The sequence below is a fragment of the Gossypium hirsutum genome, chromosome A10 (assembly GCF_007990345.1).
Source record: "Gossypium hirsutum isolate 1008001.06 chromosome A10, Gossypium_hirsutum_v2.1, whole genome shotgun sequence".
NCBI classification, from domain to species: domain Eukaryota; kingdom Viridiplantae; phylum Streptophyta; class Magnoliopsida; order Malvales; family Malvaceae; genus Gossypium; species Gossypium hirsutum.
Window position 1 is genome coordinate 107,793,250 of NC_053433.1, and position 18,130 is coordinate 107,811,379.

The window sequence follows — 18,130 nt, forward strand, 5'->3', positions numbered from 1 at the left end:
AAGAATATTCACTATCTTAGTACCTTGTACAACAAGTGAATCTGACCTTTAACACTCACCAATGTTGACTTTTCACTTTTGTATCTAAGATCTAAACATCTCTCTTCTAAGTTCTTCCCTTGAAAACTAAGGAGAGTTAACCAAGTAACACAGTTGATTATTACAAAATAATACACTCTCAATTTAGGTTACTCACTTGTACAAAATAAGTGCTCTCAACTTATGTATGAAACCTATACAAGTTTGCATACTATGAACTTGCTAACATAATCCAATCTATACAATTAATTATCTCTTAATATAAGCAAAATAATTATGACATAAATCACAAAAGATAAGACTTCCAATTAGCTAAGGATATTGTTAGGATCGTCCCGAATAAGCAACGAACAAGTAAAAATAGTAGAAGAAATTGAGAAGATGAACACACAAATTTAACGTGGAAAAACCCCTCAAAAGAGGATAAAAAACCACGGGCAAAGATAATTTTACTATAATGGCAAAAGAATGAAGAGTACAAAAGATGGAGATAAAAAACTAAACCCCGAAAACCCGAAAAACAAAGAACCCTCAAACGTAAACACAAAATTCTCTGAATGTGTTATGAGTTCTAATCTAATGGGTGTCTCTTTTTCTAAGATTGTAAAGGAGCCTATTTATAGGCTAAATTAGTAAGTCAAATAAACTATACTAATAAATGCTAAATATATTATACTAATAAATACTAAATCTTCTAGAAAGAAAATATATTTTTGTTTAACTTGACTTGCAAGCAATCTCTTAGAATTTGGGTCACACAATTCTAACAATCTCCACCTTGACACAAATTCTTTCAATGCCATCTTTGCCAAAACCCGCCACGGGCCTATCTTGAACTATGCAGGGAATTAACTGAGTCGAATCTATGCTTAGAAGCTGGAAGACTTCTAGCCTTCGACTTGTGCACTGCCAAATCAAAACTAACCCGGGTCTAATTTTCACGAATACAGTGCCCTAACTTTTCAAAACCTGCATCCAAAAGAGAACCTCTCTTCAACGAAACGGTCATACCTTTTTCCCTCCTATGACCAAGTTGCCTCCGCTTCAAATGAGTTGACTTTGACTTCGTAACGGACGAGGGACGTCCGATTTCACCGGTCACTGTAGAACCTTCCAGAATATAAAGACTGCCGGTTCTTTTACCTTTTAACAAAACGAGAGCTCCACGAGATACTTTAATGTCACTCGACTCGATGTTGATTCTGCATCCTTTCAAGTCTAAAATACTCAAGGAGATGAGATTCTTTCGTAAATCAGGTACATACCTGACATCTGAGAGTGTCCTAATCGTCCCATCGTGTATCCTAATTTTAACAGTACCAATACCGATTATTTTACTAGATGAATCGTTTCCCATGTGCACAACTCCACCTTCAACTAAACTGTATGTGGAGAACCATTCTCTATTGGGACACATGTGGAAAGAACATCCTGAATCTAGGATCCACTCAGACGTAAGCTTGGAGTTATCGCTCGTTGACACTAACAAGAAATCATCACCGCCTTCATCGACCAAATTAGCACCAGCTACATCTTCCTCGTTACTCTCAGCAGCTCTTTTATTTCGCAGTTTATAACAATCTGCTTTGACGTGACCTAACTTTTTGCAATAGCGACCCCTTTTGTCTCGTTTCTTTGATGCTACCAAAACGGAAGCTTGTCTATCTGCTTTGCTATTCAAATCAAACTCATTGTCGAGTTTGTCTCTACTCAACAAATGACCCTTCACATCTTCGAACGAGAGTTTGTCTTTGCCATAAATCAGGGTCTCCCTGAAAGACTTGTATGAAGAGTGTAAAGAGCACAATAATAGCATAGCTTGATCTTCATCGTCAATATGAACCTCAACGTTCTTTAAATCATTTAAAAGAATAATGAATTGACTGATGTGATCTTTAAGAAGCTCACCTTCGTTCATGCGAAACGTAAATAGACGTTGTTTCAACACTAAACGGTTAGCCAGAGACTTAGTCGCATAAAGAGTTTCTAACCTTTTCCACAAGGCGAATGAGGTCTTCTCCATCAATACCTCCTGCAATACTGTATTCGCGAGGCACAACTGGATTGCAGACAAGGCCTTTTCATCAAGCTCTTCCCATTCTGTTTGATTTAGATTCTCAGGCTTTTTCCCTGTAACAACCTTTTTTAAGCCATTTTGAACTAGAATTGCCATCATCCGAACTTGCCACAGATTGAAATTTGTCTCACCATCGAACTTCTCAATTTCAAACCTTGTTGCTGCCATCTCTGACCGGGCTGATCTATGAAAGTTAAACTAGCTCTGATACCACTTGTTAGGATCGTCCCGAATAAGCAACGAACAAGTAAAAATAGTAGAAGAAATTGAGAAGATGAACACACAAATTTAACGTGGAAAAACCCTCAAAAGAGGATAAAAAACCACGGGCAAAGATAATTTTACTATAATGGCAAAAGAATGAAGAGTACAAAAGATGGAGATAAAAAACTAAACCCCGAAAACCCGAAAAACAAAGAACCCTCAAACGTAAACACAAAATTCTCTGAATGTGTTATTAGTTCTAATCTAATGGGTGTCTCTTTTTCTAAGATTGTAAAGGAGCCTATTTATAGGCTAAATTAGTAAGTCAAATAAACTATACTAATAAATGCTAAATATATTATACTAATAAATACTAAATCTTCTAGAAAGAAAATATATTTTTGTTTAACTTGACTTGCAAGCAATCTCTTAGAATTTGGGTCACACAATTCTAACAGATATCTTCCTATTAATCGACCTAATTTGATCCTTAGCTTTAGGGATGCCAATAAAGTTCGATCCAATCCCAACAAAACTTCAAGATATCATAAATGAATAGATAGGGATGAAAGAATCATAATCAACCAAGTATGTCACAACCTAAACAGATCTAGAATTAATTCAACTTGAGTCATGTCTCTATCTTCTTGGAGTCAATCGCTCCAATACCCAATATAATATACCTTCCCATTTGGACTTGATAAACAGTATAATAGTACTTGAATCGACTTGCTCAATTTTGACTCATCAAATTATGGACCATTTAGATTACCTACTAATATAAGTTTTCTCAAATTATGATCCAACCATATAGTGCACCTTATTATTGGTTAAACATTAGGCAATAAGCGAGTCAACATTTACATATACATTTTTTCTTTACAAAAACATTGAGGATAAATACAAACAATATTAATGTGAATGATGGAAGTTCTATTAAACCAATCTATTCAAAGAATTACAAATACATATGACAAAAACATATACTAAGGGCACTAGATCCCAACACATCTGGCTATTTCAACAAACAAATGGCATTGTAATACCCCATACCCGTACCTGAGACCGGGATAGGATACGAGGCATTATCGAGATTTTCAGAATAATTTTAATTAATTTATTAATTTCAGAATAATTCATTTTCATGTTTAACATCCTTTTCAAATATTCAATTCAAACATCATATAAAATACGATACAATATTTAAATTGTAATATTTACATGCTCATTCAAGATATACGAACCTACCTGACTAAATTGCAGAAATACCAAGATTTAGGGGCATATTCGTAATTTACCATTTTTCCAAATTTCGGCCAATCTTAAATTGACAATTTCATTCAATTTATTAATTTAGATAATAAAACAATTTCAATTCATTCCCTTCAATTTAGTCATTTTTGACATTTTTACAAAATTACCCCCTAAAGTTTTACTTTTATTCAATTTAGTCCATGAGCTTAAAACATGCAAATTAGCCATGCTAACTGAATATTCATATATATTTTCCTCCTTCTCCTCTCCATTCCACATCCTTAATGTATATAACACACTTGTAAGTAACATTATCTATAATTTTTATTCTTTACTTTTATGGATATTCAAGCTGTCCATCTGTGTCATAGTCACTAAATTATTTATATCTGGAGCTATAAAACTTCAAATTAAGATCCGAAAATTTTCCCTGAAACTAGACTCATATATCTTCTTACCATAAAATTTTCAGAATTTTTGGTTTAGCAAATAAGTACATTTTATTCTTTAAATTTTCCCATGATCTGCTGTCTAACAGTTCTGACCCTTCTTCACTCAAAATTAATTATCTCCTCGTACAGAATTCGAATGATGTTATTGTTTATTTATCCTGAAAATAAACTCATTTAGGATTCTAAACATATAAACTTAAGCCCCGAATTATTTTTATCCAATTTTTTATGATTTTCCAAAGTCAGAACAGGGGAACCCAAAATCATTCTGACCTTATCTCACAAAAGTTCTTTTATCTCATGATTTACAATTCCATTGCTTACATAATTTCTTTTATAAGAAACTAGACTCAATAATATTTAATTTCGTATTTTATTCATCCTCTAATTCGGTTTCTACAATTTTTGGTGATTTTTCAAAGTTAAACTACTGCTGCTGCCCAAAACAGTTTTAGTGCAAAATGTTGATTTCCATTTTACCCCAAATTTCATAATTCATACAATTCAGTCCTTTCTCAATTAACCCCTCAATTAAGATAATTTTCTCAATTAATACTTTTTCTAGACATTATAAGTTATTTCATAACTATTGAAATTCAGAATTTCCACATGAAACTCTAACTTCAAACTCTTTTACAATTAGGTCCCAAACATTCACTTTCAATTCAATTCTTTCAATAAAATTAGCATATAAATAATTTAAAGCTCTAATTCCATGCTAAATCATCATATACTTTCAGCACTCATCCATAAAAACTTCAAAAATTAGACATGGAATCAAAAACTAATGAAATAGTAAGTTGGACCCAATTGTAAAAGTCCAAAAACATAAAAATTTCAAGGAGAAAGCAAGAATTAACCTTACATGAAGCTATAGTATGAAAACCAGCTTTAACCCTCCTCTATGGCTATTTTTCAGCTGATGAATATGAAGAGAAATGAAGAGAATTCTAGATATTCCAATTTAGTCCTATTTTTATTTAGCCAATTTTGACAATTTTCCAATTTTGCCCTTATTTCACCCATTTCCTGATTTTTCTCAGCTATTGCCGCCCAAAATATCTCCTTTGGGCTTATTTGCACTTTAGGTCCTTCCTCATTTGACAATTGAGCTATTTAATCTTTTTAGCAACTTTTACACCCTTTTTCAATTTAGTCCTTTTTATTTAATTAACCACCCAATCGTCAAAATTTTCTGACTAAATTTTATTACTACCTCACCAACACTCCATAAATATTTCTAAAAATATTTATGGCTCGATTTATGAAGTCGATGTCTCGATACCTCATTCTCGACCCAATTTACCTAATTAATTCTTTTAAATCACCAAATACACTAATTCAAAAATGTTTTTATATTCACATTTGATTCATAGGTATTAATTTATTAAATTTTTAACTCACCCGTTAGATTTGGTGATCTCAAATCTCTATTCCCGATACCACTGAAAATTAGGCTGTTACAACTCTTCCTCCCTTTAGGGATTTTCGTCCTCGAAAATCTTACCAGAAAAGAGGTTAAGGTTTCAGCATAAATCCTCCATCCTGTAATGTTGCCTAAGAACCTTACACTATACTCGATTACTTTTAATTTTCTGAATGTCATTATACAATATCAATTAAGTAATCATCACTCGCAAAGTAAACAAAACTTCATTACTCAAAGCATACATATCTACATTTACTCCTCTCGAAGGTTAATCGATAGCTACTCACAATCTTTCAATAGCTCAAATCATCATTACTGTCTTAAATTCAAATTTTTCTGTAATATTCGACACTTCAAACTCTTGGAATCAGGGAGTATGTAGCAAAAAAAAAAATTTCCAGACTATCCGTCTATTTACCCATGAATACATAAAATTCATTTCCAAACTCGAGGATCGATTTACATGCATATATCTCAATTTACCTTCCAACTGAATAACTTGTTCTGATTAAAACATTTTATTCCATCTTAACTGTCAAACAATAATAACCTTTCAAACAATTTCCTCTTCAAGTTGTTAGAACAACTCAATCACATAATCTTTCACAATTCCGTAACATGCTAGTCAAAAAGCTTTACTAACGGCATTAGTTCAAACAAAACACCACATCTCGATTTATGTCATTGACCTTAATCAATATTACCTAATAAAAGAAAATCAATATAAAAATTTAGCTTGAACAGTCACAATCTACAATTTGTCGATGCCAATCTTCTTAAGAAAACTAGAAGAATTCCTGATAACACATTCTTTAGATATCATACATGGATAAGTTGATTGTCCTCTTCTTTAACTATGGCATCACTTAATTTGAATGATTTTCAAAACAGTCTATCATCTCTTCCAGAACCGTTTTTACTTCCTAAACCATTCTTATCTCTGACCACATTATTAATTATTCCACTTTTTGAACTCTTTTGTTTCACACTTGTGAACTTATTCAATATAAATTTCATAAACTTTATTATATTATACCATAATGATAGGGGGTGAAGATTGTAAAGCCATGACTTTTAGCTCTTATATATATACACACATCTAACATATCATTTATCAACAACATAACATCATATCAATACCAAACAACATAGGCGCACTCATCACAAGATAAACTTTTATTCCATTTCATACATCATCACATCCATATCATAAACTCTTTTGATACCTTTCCAAGTTTCAACTCATCATAAACACATTCTTACTCAGACACATTAGTGTCACTTTCAACGCTTTCTAAAATAACCCGATTAAAAAGTATTTCTGTCTATAAATAAAATAAAAATTTGATCGGATTATACACATCACTCTATCACAAATTTATATGGCATGTATTTCTAAACACTTTACACTATTTTCTTTTGATCATGAATTTCATTATTTCTATAATTCTATAGCTTCTTTCTGCATATGTTTACCTAGTTTATCATTTATATCCATTTTCTATCCTTTCATTTCACATTTTATTTTTAATTCAATATTTCACATTTGCCTCTCAGAGCTTTTACCAACAGGAATAGAAGATAATATCATATGAATCTTATTATCAAGTTTTTTATCACATATATTAGCTTGGAAAACCAAAGAAAGATAGAGTAGTACTACTTGTGAATCAATCAGACTTGCGATAATTTCTGTCTATTAGCATATTTATCTAACCTTTTCATATATTGATTATAGCATCCAAACATTAACAATTGCATATGCCTCTGAAAATATCAGTACATATAAGATACCCACATAATATCTCAAAAATTTACTATAATATACCCAATTATAATTGCTATATTCAAATATTTTTGTAATTTATTCACCAATCTATTGACTAGTATAGTCATCAATAATTTCACATCATTCAGTTCACTCAAGAAACTAATTCGGAAGGAATTTTCAGTTAACCATTCTGTAAATACCATATTCGAACAAATCAAATTTCCTATAAATAACTTCTTTATTTAACAGTGGTACTGTATATCCCAGCTAATTTTCAAAAAAAATTTTGATGTTTCTATTCAGAACCCATTTTTACCTATTAACTCACTATCAGTTCCGACTGTATTATTAATTGTTCAACCATTGAACTTTTCACTTTCCACTTATGAACTTAATCAATATAAATCTCATGAATTTCATTGTATATAATTGTACTAGTAAAGGGGTATAGATCGCTAAATCTCATAATTTAATTTTCATATATTTACTCATATAACATTTATCATTCTCAAGTACTATAAAATATTTATTCGTACTTTTACGAGTTCTGCTTCATCATAACTAACATTTTTACTCAGGGATAATCATTTACCTTGTAACGAAAATTGTTTACCTTTTACTTAACAGAGGCCCAATAGACTAGATAGAACACTTCGAATATACAGGACTTATACAGAGGTGCATTATTATGCACTAATGAATAGAGAGCACTGAAGTGCTATACAGAGAGCACAAATGTGCTAATCAGAGAGCACTGACGTGCTAAATATCAGAGAGCACAAATGTGCTAATCAGAGAGCACTGACGTGCTAAATATCAGAGAGCACTGACGTACTAAATATCAGAGAGCACTGGCGTGCTAATAATCAGAGAGCACTGGCGTGCTAATATTCAGAGAGCATGCTGAGGTCCCTTAACATCCTAGTAGTTCTAATCTTGTCTACTTGGGCAAATTATTTCATACATGCATATCACTTTTACACCTTTCGCATAATATTTTTACATGCTTTACAATTTAATCCTTGTACCAATAATTCACATACTTATATCTTCTGTATCTTCAATACAAGAAATATATTTCAAAATTCACTACTCATTCATAATTCTCTAATAATCCTTATCATGTACTTCATATATCACATTTATATATTTTGTAATTTAGTCATCAGCATAATATTTCATGTAGTAATATAATTTGCTTTTAATAATACATATAACATAATATTCATTATCGACATGTATTATAAAATATTTATTCATGCTTTTTTTTATATACCGATTCATCATAATCAACTTTCTACTCGTATACTTGAGTATCGCTTTTAGCATTATCAGAATTCTATAAGTAAAACAAATTTCATAGAGTCGAGAGATATCACACTATCACATATTTTAATGACATGTGTTTTTAGACTTCACATATACTACGTTTGGTCCGAGAACCGACTAAACCATAGCTCTGATACCATTAAATGTAATACCCCATACCCATACCTGAGACCGGGATAGGATACGAGGCATTACCGAGATTTTCGGAATAATTTCAATTAATTTATTAATTTTAGAATAATTCATTTTCATGTTTCACGTAACATCCTTTTCAAATATTCAATTCAAACATCATATAAAATACGATACAATATTTAAATTGTAATATTTACATGCTCATTCAAGATATACGAACCTACCTGACTAAATTGCAGAAATACCAAGATTTAGGGGCATATTCGTAATTTACCATTTTTCCAAATTTCAGCCAATCTTAAATTGACAATTTCATTCAATTTATTAATTTAGATAATAAAACAATTTCAATTCATTCCCTTCAATTTAGTCATTTTTGACATTTTTACAAAATTACCCCCTAAAGTTTTACTTTTATTCAATTTAGTCCATGAGCTTAAAACATGCAAATTAGCCATGCTAACTGAATATTCATATATATTTTCCTCCTCCTCCTCTCCATTCCACATCCTTAATGTATATAACACACTTGTAAGTAACATTATCTATAATTTTTATTCTTTACTTTTATGGATATTCAAGCTGTCCATCTGTGTCATAGTTACTAAATTATTTATATCTGGAGCTATAAAATTTCAAATTAAGATCAGAAAATTTTTCCTGAAACTAGACTCATATATCTTGTTACAATAAAATTTTCAGAATTTTTGGTTTAGCAAATAAGTACAGTTTATTCTTTAAATTTTCCCATGATCTGCTGTCTAACAGTTCTGACCCTTCTTCACTAAAAATTAATTATCTCCTCGTACAGAATTCGAATGATGTTATCGTTTATTTATCCTGAAAATAGACTCATTTAGGATTCTAAACATATAAACTTAAGCCCCTAATTATTTTTATCCATTTTTTTATGATTTTCTAAAGTCAGAACAGGGGAACCCAAAATCATTCGGACCTTATCTCACAAAAGTTCTTTTATCTCATGATTTACAATTCCATTGCTTACATAATTTCTTTTATAAGAAACTAGACTCAATAATATTTAATTTCATATTTTATTCATCCTCTAATTCGATTTCTACAATTTTTGGTGATTTTTTAAAGTTAAACTACTGCTGCTGCCCAAAACAGTTTTAGTGCAAAATGTTGATTTCCATTTTACCCCAAATTTCATAATTCATACAATTCAGTCCTTTCTCAATTAACCCCTCAATTAAGATAATTTTCTCAATTAATACTTTTTCTAGACATTATAAGTTATTTCATAACTATTGAAATTCAGAATTTCCATATGAAACTCTAACTTCAAACTCTTTTACAATTAGGTCCCAAACATTCACTTTCAATTCAATTCTTTCAATAAAATCAGCATATAAACAATTTAAAGCTCTAACTCCATGCTAAATCATCATATACTTCCAGCACTCATCCATAAAAACTTCAAAAATTAGACATGGAATCAAAAACTAATGAAATAGTAAGTTGGACCCAATTGTAAAAGTCCAAAAACATAAAAATTTCAAGGAGAAAGCAAGAATTAACCTTACATGAAGCTATAGTATGAAAACCAGCTTGAACCCTCCTCCATGGCTATTTTTCAGCTGATGAATATGAAGAGAAATGAAGAGAATTCTAGATATTCCAATTTAGTCCTATTTTATTTAGCCAATTTTGACAATTTTCCAATTTTGCCCTTATTTCACCCATTTCCTGATTTTTCTCAGCTATTGCCGCCCAAAATATCTCCTTTGGGCTTATTTGCACTTTAGGTCCTTCCTCATTTGACAATTGAGCTATTTAATCTTTTTAGCAACTTTTACACCCTTTTCAATTTAGTCCTTTTTATTTAATTAACCACCCAAATGTCAAAATTTTCTGACTAAATTTTATTACTACCTCACCAACACTCCATAAATATTTCTAAAAATATTTATGGCTCGATTTATGAAGTCGATGTCTCGATACCTCATTCTCGACCCAATTTACCTAATTAATTCTTTTAAATCACCAAATTCACTAATTCAAAAATGCTTTTATATTCACATTTGATTCATAGGTATTAATTTATTAAATTTTTAACTCACCCGTCAGATTTAGTGATCTCAAATCTCTATTCCCGATACCACTGAAAATTAGGTTGTTACAGGCATTGAGAATACACCTCCTCGTACTGCGTTTGGTGGGTTCATATGGCTTATGGGACCAACAAATATGACCGAGCAATCTATTAGAAATTTTGCCCTTATAGTGCAATGATTTCATCATGACTACTTGAAATGTTCGAAATAATTGAGTAAATAAAATTACTCCATTTTCATTTAATTAATCTTTATATGTTTGTCCTTAATGGTTTTTGTGTGAAAAATAAAATGTATAAATAAATATTAGCTCATTGATTACCTAAAGTTTAACTAATAATAAATTGCATTATATCCACGAATTATAATGCGAGAAGATAAATTATGATAGTAAGTAATCTAATCCATAGTCCATAGAATCATATTGAGCAAATAATTCCTTTAAGGGACTATTATATCGTCTATAAGTCCAATTGAGAAGATAAGTTTGTCGTGACTTTCAAAGCAGGATTGACTTAGAAATAGAAAAATAGATGTAATTGTCTGAACTAACAATGCAATAGATAAAACCTAAGTTGAATTTATCTTAGATTCGTTTATGGATTTTTTTTCACTTGTGACATTCATTATGTGAATTACCTAAATCATGAGTAAGTGAATAGTCATATATGTGTAACTCGTGTACTTTGATATATTAAAAATACGTACTGTCATGATAGTGACTTCAAAGTTGATATGTTGACAACATGATTTGTGCATGTCATGATTTTACTCATCATAGAGGAATAATAACTCAATTTTAAAAGAGTAAATGATATTATATGTAATGATCATTTTCATCACAAAAGATATAATGGTGACCGTAATATAAAATTGATCAAATTAGGTAAACGAATTTAACTTAAAGGGATCGTGGATATCCTATGAGATTATAAGACTAAAACTTAATATATATAACTTTCGCAATGGTATATAGTGTAGAGATCAATCATGGTACTTTTAGTCGATGAGTCAATAATTTTGTAATTAATAAACAAAAAGTCAAAACGTAATTACAAATTATTTAAGTCATAATTAGATATGTTTGATTAATCCCTTTGCTAGCTCATTATAACTAAACGGATTGCATAATAAGAACAAATTAAATTAATTGATTTAACGAAATATGAGAAATAGATTGCATAAATGGTTATCCGCAATAAATGCATTTTCTCGAAAAAGTAACTTGAGATTAATTTAATTTCTTTGGATTATTACTTAATTTGATAAATAAATTAAATAATAAAGTCCAAAATAAGAATTAAATTAAATAGTTCACAATAATTTTTTATTCAGACAATTAAATTAATTTGCACATTAAATTAATGAATTCAAGAGACGTGAGCACATATTTAATTTTGGAAGAATATTTTATTGTTGGGTTGAATACTTGTATAAGTTTAGTTTAGTTTTTTTTTTTAATTCAAGTGAGCACATATAATTAAACCGAACATGGACCGGCTCAACTAATCCACCAAGGCTAGAATGTGTAGGCACATATTTTATGTATTACACATACAAGTATAACTCGTGCAATACTCCTCTAAATAAATCCTATATATGTCGAAAAATATACACATAATATACCAAGGGAACACTCTATCGGATATTAGTGGAATTTATTTTAGTACTCAAATAAATTCTATTATTATTGAGTTTTTATTCTAAATTTGCGAGATTATAATTACAATTATGGGGTAATATCTAGGACCTACCGGTAGTCCTAATTGGAATTGAATTCCCCTAAAATAATTCATTTTATGTATTTCAAATACAAGTATAACTCTTGCAAATACTTTTGTATATAAATCATATGTGTCGAGAAATATACGTACAATATACTAATAAATTATATTTTTGTTGAGTTTTTATTTTGAACTTGTGAGATTGTAATTGCATTTATCTAGCAATTATAATTCAAATTTAGAAGTTATTTTTCGGTTTTGGGATCCCCAAATAGAAGAAGTTGACTTACCTTTCATTGTTCGGGTTTTTGAGGTAGTGAATGGCAGAATATATCATCTAGTTGAAAACTTGAATGATTTAAACTCTAGTTTAGATCGAACAACAAATTTGGGCACCTTTCTAGAGCCATTTGTGATTTCAACCTCTCATCGAGGCTCGAAACATAAGTATTTAATTTGATCAAATATATTACTATAGATATCACGATAAAGATTGATCTTAAAAAAAAGTTTTGAATTTTTGCTATGTCTAACTCTTAACTTATTTTCTAAACGATTTTCAAACACGGTTAAATGCTAGATGTTAGGAAAAAGGGATAGTGTTTACGACATACCTACGTTACAGTCCTTGTAATTGTGGCGACATGCATAACGTCTGAACCATACATAGATAGTTATATTAGTCACTTGAATCAATCATAGGGTGAATCTTTTTTAGTGGAATTAGGTAAATGGTTTATGCCATTTTTCCCTTGAATGAATAAACATATATGTATTGTCCAATTGCATTGGTTGACATATTATTTTATGTCAATTTTTACTGCACTCGATAAAATTTTCTTCTTCTACTTGTCTAACATACATGTAGTATAAATGATTGAAACACTAAATCCTAAACGAAATGAATAAAAATGGATTGTGGGAGGTTTTTATGTTTATTTAATCCAACTTCATAAATACATTCAATTGTCAGATCAAAAAAAGCGTAATACAACAAAATAAAATATATATATCATTCCTGATCTGCTTGGTGCATCGAATCTTCTTCTATTATCTGGGCAAATCCAGGATCAACCATTACATCTGCAAAGTCATGACCGAAAGGTACAATAGCTAGGGCATCTTCAGCAAGAAAGCCTTTGCCTTGGCCTTTACCTCAAGTCTGACATCTATATCAACCGCGACCATTTTGCCCAACCCTAAAACTTTTGTTGACGAATACACTTATGCCACGAAACAGTTATAGATTCCTCCCTCCTCCAACTTGACCTCGAATGGTTTGTTGGGTCCATGCTTCCACGTTCCTCCTCTGATGTTCAAAAACTGAGTGATTGATCCAAAATTATGGAACTTATCTAAACGGATACATGTGCGGTTTACTGTTGACCCTAAACCATTTCATATATATCTCAAAAACAGCAAAATAGTCATTCTCGATCAATGCACTTTGTGGCCTATGTTGGAGATGATTACTCCAATGTGTCACGTGTCGTACAAATCTAACGGTCCAATTGCACTTCTAAATTAAATGCAAATTTATGGGATGATAGTAATCCATGTTCTCTAAATCTGCCAAAATTTCTTGGACTATCCCAAACTGTCGTAATACCCAACACAACCAATGTCACTCGAAGCAAGAAATGCATACAAGGGATGTGTAAACAGTGAAAGCATATAATATAGTTGCAATCTCTCTCACTTGGTGCGCTATCTACAAAAACTACAGAAATGATGAAAAAAATATTAAATTTAAATTCCATCATAATATCATATTAATTAAACCAAACAAACTCGACCACATAAAAACAAATTACCATATTATTGGATTCCCTATTAATTACTCCTTGTATAGATTGGTATGTTGTATGATCAAAATGCTTGAACCACCTAATAAATTACAAAATATCAGTATAAATAAAACACATACAAAAATAATGGGTTTTTGAAGTAATGGTTCTAATTTTACCTTAGAGCTAGAAAAAACCTAAGAGATTTAGAGGATATAAACGCAATGAACAGAAGTTGATATCATCCACACAACTGTAAAATCACAAGGAAACTATTCACTTTCTCGTTCCCCACTCTACATCCCTTGTACAACACCTTGTATAGGGGCAAGCCAAAATGACAAATTCTCAACTATATATACCAACCAATCGAAAATTTGATAACGGGAGGTACATGGTACAACTAAGTTGTCAAACATTTCTAGCATCAACACACCTCTAATTCAACATAGAACCAAATTGTTTAGATTTTATGATTGCATATTTATATAAAGTTAGCTTTATCCACAATCATTTCAGATTTAAATTAAATTATTTCCATTTAATTTTCAAATATTACACCATGAAAACACCTACAAGTATCAAATTACAATAATCATATCATATGATTTCAAAAGCGCACAGAAAACTTAAAAGACATTGATATGCACTTTAAACTCAAACATCCATAGGTGTGAAGCTACCTCTCCAAAAAGATTTTAATAGAAAACTCGACTCCACCCCAACCATATTTGAATTTAATTTAATTTCCTATTTTTATTTTGAAACAATTAAGATCACATTTTTTAATTGTTTTAATTTGCATTTTGAAGAAACTAAGATTAAATTTTTTGAGCTTAGACCTAAAACTTAATATATACATAATTTTTTATTGAAGCAAAAACTTAATATATATATCAGGGGTATTTTAGTAAATACTGCAAAGTAGGACGAGTGGATTTACCTCAAACCTGAGCCCAACCCCATTATATATTTTTTTTAATTTCACCCAGCCCACCCCGCTCCAAACCCGATTTCTAAATAGAATGCAACTCTAACGAATTGGGTCAGATTCGGGTTTTTTCTTTGTCATCCCTAAATACATCTAGACTATACTTGATTGGCCTAATTAGAATTTTGGACTTTGACAATGTTGAAACAATGAATTATCCCAATAGGATTCTGGCAATGCTGAACACGGTTAACATGATGCAGCACGAAAAAGAAAACACAACTAAAACACCACATAACACAGCAGATACACAAACATTAGTAAAATCTATACAGTACAAATACTAACCAATCAAAAGTTATATAAATATAACATAACTTATTGAATAATACAAGAACAAGATAAGAAAACACGAATTGGCAGGACAAAATTATGAGTTTTTCAGGCAATCAAGGTCATAATATAACAAAGAGTACGATCCACAAAAGAAAAAAACAAAAAATATAATGGCCACAAAAATCATACTAGGCAATGAAAATATGAATACCACGAATACATTTTAGAACCGGTCAAACAGGAATGTCCATAGGTCTATATAGCCCGGATACTTCATGTTCCTAAAGTACCCACCTGTAGCATTTGTGTTTGGTTGAACATGGTTGTAAGAGTACCATCTTTCAAATATATCGAAAATCTTACCATACCGGTCACATATTCAGTATCCGACATGAGTAACACATGTCTAGGCAACAACAAACTAGAGTCAAACTTGCTGATTTTGGGATTAGTTGCCTCATTCTTGCCCCCTGCTGGTTTTCCTTTTCTTAACATACATGGTTATATAAATACGGTCCGACAAATATATTGAAAAACTTACCCATATCAGAACACATAATCAGCAGCAGGCACTCACCCTGAATCTGAGTAACATAGATCTGGACAACTATGAACTACAAAGTTAAACTTGCTGATACAGGATCAATTGTTTTACTCTTGTCCCCGCTTGTTTTTCTCTTCTTAGCCTGCTGGTACAAATCCAACAAACCTGGAATTTTGTCCTTGTTCTTAGTTATATATTGCTCCAAAAAATCATGTTCAGACAATGTCATAATCCAAACAATCTTCTTATCTTCTTTGATAAGTTTCATCGACTCCAAAATCTTCAAAACCTTATACCTGGCAACAATCCGTTTATCAGCCGAAAACAGAAGCAATTTCGGGTACGATTTAATTGTTTGCGCATCCAACTTCATTATATTCACATAAAAATCCATCAAAAACCGGAGTTTCCTTTCGGAACAAGCTAAACAAAGAGGGTATTTCCTTAAAGTAATAAAAATTTCCTCTTTACTCCATCCTAGGCTCATAAATGCTTCAACTTTTTTCTTCCAATTAGCGTTGCTAACTGAACAAATAACCCTAAGAGCATGTATAAACCTAGATTCTGCCGGCTCTAGACCGATTTCTTTAATGGTTTTAATGGCGTAAACCATTCGAGCATGGCTTTGCAAAATGACCCTAGGTTGTAATACTAACAAAGAGGGTATTTCCTTAAAGTAATAAAAATTTCCTCTTTACTCCATCCTAGGCTCATAAATGCTTCAACTTTTTTCTTCCAATTAGCGTTGCTAACTGAACAAATAACCCTAAGAGCATGTATAAACCTAGACTCTGCCGGCTCTAGACCGATTTCTTTAATGGTTTTAATGGCGTAAACCATTCGAGCATGGCTTTGCAAAATGACCCTAGGTTGTAATACTAACAATTTCCATATCCTACTAGCAGCAACTCCTTCACTAATCATCAACTCAACATTTCGTCGCACAATGGAATTCAGATTCAAAGTCAACAACCATGAAGACGATCGTCTAATAGCTACCGGGATTTCATCAGCTTTCAAAAATTGGGATAAAAACTCTAAAGATGCTTAATCTGAGCATCCAAGCTTCGAGAAAGAATCAAAGGATTCGATAGAACGAATTCAGGCAAAAGCTTACCTTTAAAACCCTTTTCGATTAGATACTCGAGCCTGGGCTTAAACTTTGAGTTAAATCTGGAATGCAAGATTTCGGGGCATTTTTCGACCAATGTGGCGATTTGGGTAGTGTTGAATCCGTAAGATTCCAAATTTTTGAAGAGGGATAAGGATTCAGGGGCGGATCTCGGGGTATTATGAGGCGTTTGGAGAGTGGAAGAGCGGAGCTTGAAGGGCGGGGCTTTGAAATAGAAGAAAGGGTAGGGTGGGTATGAAGGAAGCGTTTTTGGATGAGTGAAAGCAGATTTCTGAGAGGGATTTTCGCCATCCTTGGGAATATTGGTTCAGCGTTTAAGCAACTGAAGAAGCAGCCCACTTACTGCAGGGCTTCAGCTCACTCGCTATTTACAGCAAATGGAAATCAAGGGTTTTTATAAGGGTTAATTTCTGATATTAATCCCTCTACTCTGCACTTCAATTTATCACTTTGTTTTTTGGTAAAAAATTTAATTTAAATGTTATTTTAATACACTTTTCGAAATTTGAAATTTCAATTGTAATCTAAATTCAAACCGTAGTAATTAATTTTGTTTGGTTAAATTTTACTATTAATAATGTATTAAGTGTAAATTATGTTCTCGAACTAGATCATTTTTAGTTTTTATAATTTTAAAATTTTAAAATTTTAATCTTGATACAAACAAGAATCGGTATTTAAATCTATTAACTGATTTTTTTAAAATAATATATAAAAATAACAATACGACATAAAATTATAAATGTAATATCATAACTTAACTCAATAAATAGCTTAAAATATATTAATTAAATCCACAGAAAAATTTTAAATGTAGCTTCAAGGAATTATTTTATAGACCCTTTTTACCATACCATCCATGGTCCCATCTAAGTAGAAGAGGATACATCAACATTTTTTTCACATCA

General features: G+C 31.2%; 1 pseudogene across 1 annotated transcript; it reads right to left on the reverse strand.

Annotated features, from left to right (window-relative positions):
• Positions 1 to 13,394: 13,394 nt before the first annotated feature.
• On the reverse strand, positions 13,395 to 17,598 carry LOC107896222 (uncharacterized; annotated as a pseudogene). Its single transcript, XR_005902732.1, has one exon. The product of XR_005902732.1 is annotated as an uncharacterized protein (transcript).
• Positions 17,599 to 18,130: the final 532 nt, after the last annotated feature.